Source organism: Nelumbo nucifera, chromosome 1 (assembly GCF_055504915.1).
Source record: "Nelumbo nucifera cultivar China Antique chromosome 1, China Antique-T2T, whole genome shotgun sequence".
NCBI lineage: Eukaryota > Viridiplantae > Streptophyta > Magnoliopsida > Proteales > Nelumbonaceae > Nelumbo > Nelumbo nucifera.
The window spans coordinates 40,895,151-40,902,625 of NC_142649.1; positions in this window are offsets into that span (position 1 = coordinate 40,895,151).

Here is a 7,475-nt window from a genome sequence, read left to right on the forward strand (position 1 = left end):
TGTAGTAAGACAAATCCTTTGGCATGAAATTTTTAGGAATTTCTTTGACTCCAATTTCTCATCTAGGTACAATTGGTAACAATCTTTGGCAATAATCCATCTAGATGGAATCTGAAACCTATGACAAGAAAGTGTCATAAACTTTTTAAAGCCCTCACCATCCACAAACTTGAATGGAAGCTCATCAACAATGAACATTTGAGCTAAGCCCTTTTTAATGGCTTTTTTGTCAAATTTCCAACAACTAGGGGAACTCATCTTCTTAGCGTTTACACCCTCCCCCTCCTTTGAGGTTGATTGCATATTTAACTATGACTGTTTTACCTCTAAGCTATAGGGGTTTTTTTTACATATGTTCATGTGGTTCCTTAATGAGCATGTCCCATTTTTCTTAGGGTCACAACAAAATTCTCTACCACAGTAGTTGCACTTATCTTTTACTTCGCCATTATCTAAGATAAATTTTGAAAAGTGGTCTCATACTTCTAACCTTGCCTTCATCGTTTTTCTTTTTCCTTTAGCAATTACATTCATCGAATCCATTTGGTTGAAAGGTCGGGGCTGGGGGTGTGGACTTCCAATTTCAGTAATATTGGTAGGAGTGTCTCCACATGATTAAAAAAAGAAACAAAGAAAATTTTATCTTGCTCCAATAGTTGAAGCTTGAAATACATACTCACACGTCTCTTTGCTTCTCTAAATTGTCATCTTTATCCTATGAAATTTTTTCAGAACTTTATTCAATTGCCTGAATCTCTCTTGAAATGCGTCTCCTCATTTTCCAATTGTGAAATAAAATATCGAATCATCCCTCAAATTGCTCTATCAGTCTTTATGCATTTTCTTAACACTCCCATGCAATGACCTTAACTTTAGCTCTTGAGATTGTGAATCAATCAGGTGCTATACATTTTCTTGTGACATAACTGAACCTTTATTTAAACATTTTCCAGGTTATGGATTATTCTTACAAAAGCATGTGCAGTTGAGCCACCTCCGGTTCCTAAGGTAAGCACAAAAGCATGATCTCAAACTATTAAGGCCATGAGTTCAGTCATCAGGTTAAGGCCAAGATATTTGCATATAGTAAGTAGGCCCCCTTGTAATTTATACTGTTTACACAAACTACTTCAGTATATACTATATTCTTTTGAGTTTATTATATTTATATATAATAATTAACATTAATAATCTAATATCCACTAATTAATAATTTAAGGCTGTGTTTGGTTGCAATGCAATTTTATTTGCATTAGTATAAATGTATGGGACTGCAAATAAAAAAAATGCAAATTCTGGTTTCATTTTATTTTGTGTTTTATCTATACATTAGTATAAATGTATGGGAATGCATTAGTATAAATGTATGCAGTACAATTTACTTCATTTGTACTGCAATCAAACAAAATAAGCTAAAATTTGAAACAAAAATAGCTCAGAATTTACACTTGAATCATTTGCACTGCTATAGTTTTTCTTCCTTATTGCTTTGAGTTGTTTCCTCGGGAAATTTTTGCAGGCTATTGATATTAATGTGACTTTTTCTTAGATCAGATTCCCCCTCCAAACTTTGTTATTTAACTTATTCCTATTTAAGTATGTTGTTCTGTCTGCAGCGTTGTGAAAGTTGGAGTTTGGTTGTTTTAGTTCTTCCACCCGATACGCTATCTCTGTTTTTATTTATTTATTTTTTATTTTTTGGTGGCAGTCTTCGAGATAGCTGAGACTGAACCTTAAGGCTGTATCTCAAGCATCTGCACCTATTAACCGATCTAACAAGGGTTCTGAGAGAGATCTTTGAAGGAGTCCTAGATGGTAGTGATGAAACAGATTTAAATCCTTATTCCAAGTAAATACCTTTAAGGGCTAAGTTGAACATATACGGACATAAATTCTCTTAATAAATTACATACAAAAGGCTGAATAGGAGTTCCAGAAATTAATAGCTTGTAGGAGATTAAGTCAGATTATTCTTTATTTTTTTCACCTTAGTGCTGAAGTTAATGACACAATGACGCATTGATTATAGATAAAGTTTAGTGAATTCATTGCAAAACACATTAGGGAGATGGAAGGTGATGTTGCGCAATCCGGGCACTTCTAATTGGCAGTCGACTGGCTTCTGACTGGCGACGGACGGTACCTGAGAAAAAGACGGTGAAGGATTCCCAGGTGACTTGCCCGGTGGGAATACTCCGATGTTTAAGTTAGAACGCTGGAAAAGGCAGTAAAGAATACAAAGAAGGCTAAGAGTGCAGGTCGCGCTTGATCACTGAGTGTTCGAGATTAGCTTGAGATAAAGATCAGATATATTTTAGATACATTTTCCCCTTTGACCATGGGGCTCTTAAATATGAGCATTTTTGTCAAATTGCGCATAACCGCTATTGAACCTCTATCGCAGCCGTTATTTGCTAGGACTGTGCAGGTAACCGTTGTAGAGTACTACCCAATCGGATGAGCGACACGTCTCGGAAGGACAGACACGCTACCATCCGTCGAGAGAATGGGTGCAGTCTGTCGGAATGGCAGGGACTGTGCCAGCAGTCAGGAGACGTTGTGTAGTCTGATGGGTACGGTCTTGTTAGATAGAAGCTTCCTGAAAGCGTTACGTCGCTTAGTAGCGAGATGCCTTGTAGCGAGCTATCCTCTTGCGAGCTACCTTGTAGCGAGCTATCCTCTTGCGAGCTACCTTGTAGCAAGCTCCTAGGGGTACTTCGAGGTGATTCCTCTTGAGGTTGCCTTTGGGACGGTTTCTCTGCCTGAGTATCGGAGCGAGTTGGTTTTCCTAGCTCGCGAGCTGGGATAGACTTGTCTTGGAGTATTCCCTTTCAGTACGTCGGGGGTCCTCGAGCTCACCCTGTGGCGAGCTGTGACGTAGCGAGCTGCCCTGCGGGCTCATTACTTGGTCGTGATCAAGCCGTTGTGCTGAGCTGTAACTTGTGCTGAGTCATGTTCACGTGTCACCGTCTCAAGGGGTCGGGTCAAATCACCCTCCATCAATTGCCCCCACTCCTCGGGCTAAGGGTGCTTCCTTAGCGTGAGGAGTTCATGAAATGTGACGGGTGGATTTGACCCGAAGTTCAAACTTGATTGACTGATCGCATTAAATACGTGCGCAGAAGTCAGGGGGTCTCTAGACCTTTTGAATGCCAAAAAACGTGCCGAAGCAGCTCTCAGTTCCGGAAGACGTGCAGCCGTCATTACCTTAATCATGGGAGACGTGTAGCCAGTCACGTTTCAGCTTCAGGAGGCGTGCGGTCAGCTTGACTGTGAATCGTCATATCCATTTTTATCTGAGTCATCAATTTGAGGGCACAATGGTTATAAATAGGAGGGCCCCAGGCCTCATTTATTTTATGCTAACTTGCCTTGCCTTCAGATTATGAGGTCGTGTCTTCATCTAGCTGCCCGAGCTCTTCTTTTGTTCACACCATCTTTTCGGTTCATCTCGTCCCTGGTGAGTCTTATCATTTTGTCAGTATGTCTGGGTATCCATACCACGTCTTTTCCTGGGGTGATGACCAAGATGACGCCCCCTCGAGCTCAGGGGGAGCTTGGGGGCAAGCTCCGAAAGCTCGGGAGGCTTCTGGCGAAACTGCTTCTACCTCTCGGGGCAGGGAGCCAGATAGCTTTAGTCTTTCCTCCATGTCAATGGAGAGACTTAGGACCTTGGTTCTCCAATTTAACCTCCCCAGAGACCTTGTCTATAGTCTCCCATCCGGTGACTATGCTTAGGAGCACGGTCCTGATGAGATAGTGATCTTCCAGGAGAAGCTCATCGCTGGCCTCTGTCTTCCTCTGCATCCTTTGATAGTGGAGGTTTTGAATCACTTCAACGTCACTGTTGACCAGCTTCACCCCAACTCCATCCAAAATGTAGTTGGAACTATCTCTTTATTTTATGAGTACTGTCTTCCCCTTAACCTTAACATCCTCTGCACCATTCTTTGCATTAAGAATGCTTCCCCTAGAGCGCCTCCAGAAAGGCATTCCTACTATTTTTCTCCCCGATGCGACTTCAAGCTCTTATACAAGCTGCCGAACAGGATCCCGGCCTAGAAGCGGGACTATTTTGTAGTTCGCAACCCCGAGGGGTGGCCCTTCCCAACTCACTAGAGGGCCGCCATCCAGGATTTGGGGGTCGACTTGGATCCCAAAGTTCGGGAAACGCTGTAGTCCTGGGCAGCAGTTGGCTTTCATTGGTTGGACTACTTGACCGAGGACAAGCTCGTGCAGGCCGGCCTAAGCCCTGGTAGGTTGCCTTTTAGGTCACGTAGTGCCTTGTAAATTTTTTTTTTACTAGACTAGTACCATGTGACTTTTGGCAGCCATCATGTCTGGTGTAGACGCACGCCGCCTTCTGTCCAGCAACCAGAAGCGCAAGGCGAAGACGTCGTCTCTTGACCGAGCTTCCACTTCTGGGGGCGCTGAGTTCGAGGCTGCTGACCCGGCCTTCACTTCTCCACCGCCTGAGGTCCCACTGGTTCCATTCGAAAGAGTTGCCATGGAAGGTGGCGTAGAAGAGCCCGAGCTCCCGGCGCAAGGGCAGTTCCCTTCGTCAGATCCATCACATGGACGCCTAAAAGGTGTGGATTAGGGTGGGCGAATTTCAAAAATTTCTCTCCCTTCAATTGGGAATCATATTCCCTATTTTAGAAAAATCATATTTTTCAAGGATCAATCTTGAACCATAAACTGAACCGGATTTGAAACAGAACAGTGGGAGAGGGATATACCTGATACAGAGAAATAGTATCTCTCAATGGAGGTGTTCACGCCCAAAGAAGATCACCAAAAACTGCTCCCACTGAAGATGACACAGTGGATGGAGAGCAGAATCAGCAGGGTCCGTCCCACGAACTGAATTCTTCAGCAGGAATCCAATGGAGGCAGTGAGCACAACTTCTTATCATCCTTTCAGCAAAGACTGATATCAATATCCAATCTTGACTACTCCTACAATGTTGGAGAACGAACTGGTAGTATGGCGGCGGCAGGAAGGGATCACAGGGAGAAGGCGCAGTCACATTGTGTATTCTTCTCTCTATAATTCGAGATCTAGTATCTCTGCAACTTCTGGGATTGTTTGGATGGTTCACCCTCTCCTGCTTTTATAGGCTTAAAGAGATCAGCTCCTGATCTCATCAGGAGCTTCCTAATTCAGATCATTATCTGAATTTGGACTCTCTTTAAGTGATAAGGATAAGACCCTTATCTTATCTGCAAATTAGATCAGCCTTCTCCTAATCTTATCAGGAGGTTTCCAGATCTGAATTCAGATTTGATCTCTCTGAGTGGATAGGGTAGGACTCTATCCTATCTGCTGATTTAATCCCAGATCCGCCCCATCTATTTAACTAATCAAATTAGGCCAGTTCGAAATGGGCTTCGAGCCCAATAAGTCTATGTTCTCAAAACTACTTCCAAACTACTGCTTAGTTGGGCTTCTTTGTATGGCATGGGACCCAAGCATTAATCTACACATCAGCCACATGGGTTCGACCCAGCCTTTGTTACAAGGCCTGGCCGAATGCACTGTTGTGGATAGTGCACCCCCTGAAACCCATCACATGGGTTTCTATTGGGCCCAACACTTACATTAAGTGGTCCCTGAGCCAAGCCATCTTATAAAACCCAGGGACTGTGGGCAGATGCAAGATTAGCCCATCAGGCATTACCCTCAGTGGCTTTACACTTAACCTCTCAGTCCATAATGATCAAACACTGCCCGACAAGAGAAGACCTCTCCCTCGGTTGCTAGGAACAGTGTTGCACTCTCTGCTTATATGGATCCCGGAAATTAAAACCTTTTGCAAACATTTTAGAAACCGTAACATATATTCTTTTATATCTCATATAAAATATATTTTGCAAAACAAATCTCAACGGCTGAGAACATTCTAAACTAACATGAGTCTTATAAGTGTCTAGTTTAAGGGGTAATTTTATAGAAACATACCAATATCAACATTAAACAATAATGTACTTTTATTCATTTACAATAAATGTATCTGTACATCAATCTGATTGGAGTTAAGGGCATATACTATCTAACAAGGCTCAATGTCCTATACTTGATCACACTTGAACATAGCTCTCTTAAGGACATATGTTTAACATGTAGGGATGAAATAAACAAATAAAATAAGCAATCCAAAAACAAGAGAAAAAACAAAGCACAAAAGAAAAAAATTAAAAGATAGGAAGAACAAAATTAGAGGAGATAGCATATGTATAAATTTTGGGTAGCTAGTTAAATAAAATGTAAGAAAAATAGAAGTAGCATATTTTGTTTTAGGGTAATTAATCAATTTAGGAATAGCTCAATGTTTAAAAGAATGATTAGGGAATAACCTAAATCTAGGAAGGATGGTTTGTAATTAGGTAGCTTGAAGCAAGTAGTTAGCTTAAGTTTAAAACATTGTGTAACTCACTTCATGTTAAAAAAATATATAGGAAATAGAAGGGGGTTAACTTGAATTGGGATGGCTTAAGTTTTGGAATAATTTTATCAATCATTGGTTTTGGGAGATATGATAGGAATTTAGTGTACATTTTTCTCTTTGAGGACAGGTGATGTAAAATGATTGGGTATGAGGGTATCGAGATCATTGAGAAGGCCTTGGGAGCTTAACATGATCAAATTCTTTTAGGCCTTGTTTGCGAGACAAAGTCACATGATATGGGCTGAAATAAATCTTAATTGAACATTAAAAGAGTGTTGACAAAAGGGAAATAATGAGATGACAAGGTAGGGAGTCAAGATAGGAACTTAACTCGGGTGTAAAAGGGAATATGTGCAAATTAATAATAGGCATGGAGTTATATCAAACAGGTTAAAATTTGGCCATGATTAATTCCTTAGGGTTCCCCCAAAAAACAAAAAAAAAAAAAGAGAGAGAGAGAGAAAAAAAAGAAAAGAAATCAATTTAAAAGCAAAATTAGGGGATATAAAGGTTTAAGGGGGTAGAGTTAACCCTAAGCCCAAGCCCATCTCAACCTAGCACCTAACTTACGCGAAAGTCAAATAGGCTTAGGCCCAAGTCCACTAATCTAACACCTAATTAAGGCCCACACTCATTCCATCCCAAGCCCAATCCCTTTTCAACTTTGGGCCTAACCCAAGGCCAAACCCAAAAAAAACCTTAGGCCCAAGTCCATCAACCTAGTACCCAACTAGGGTCCAAGTTTATTCCAACCCAAGCCCAATTTGGCCAAGGCCAAGAAGGATTAGGTCCAAGTCTATTCCAAACTAGAACCCTACTTAAACCAACTAAACAAACTTAGGCCCAACTCTATTCTATCCTAGAGCCCAACCTAGTCCAAACATAAGTAAACTTAGGCCCAATCCCTTCCCTACCTAGAGCCCAACTTAAGCCTAGGCCAAACAAGCTTAGATCCAAGTTCATCTTAGCCTAAGGCCCAACGTAGTCCCAGCCCAAGTAGGCTAAAACCTAAGCCCATCCTAACTT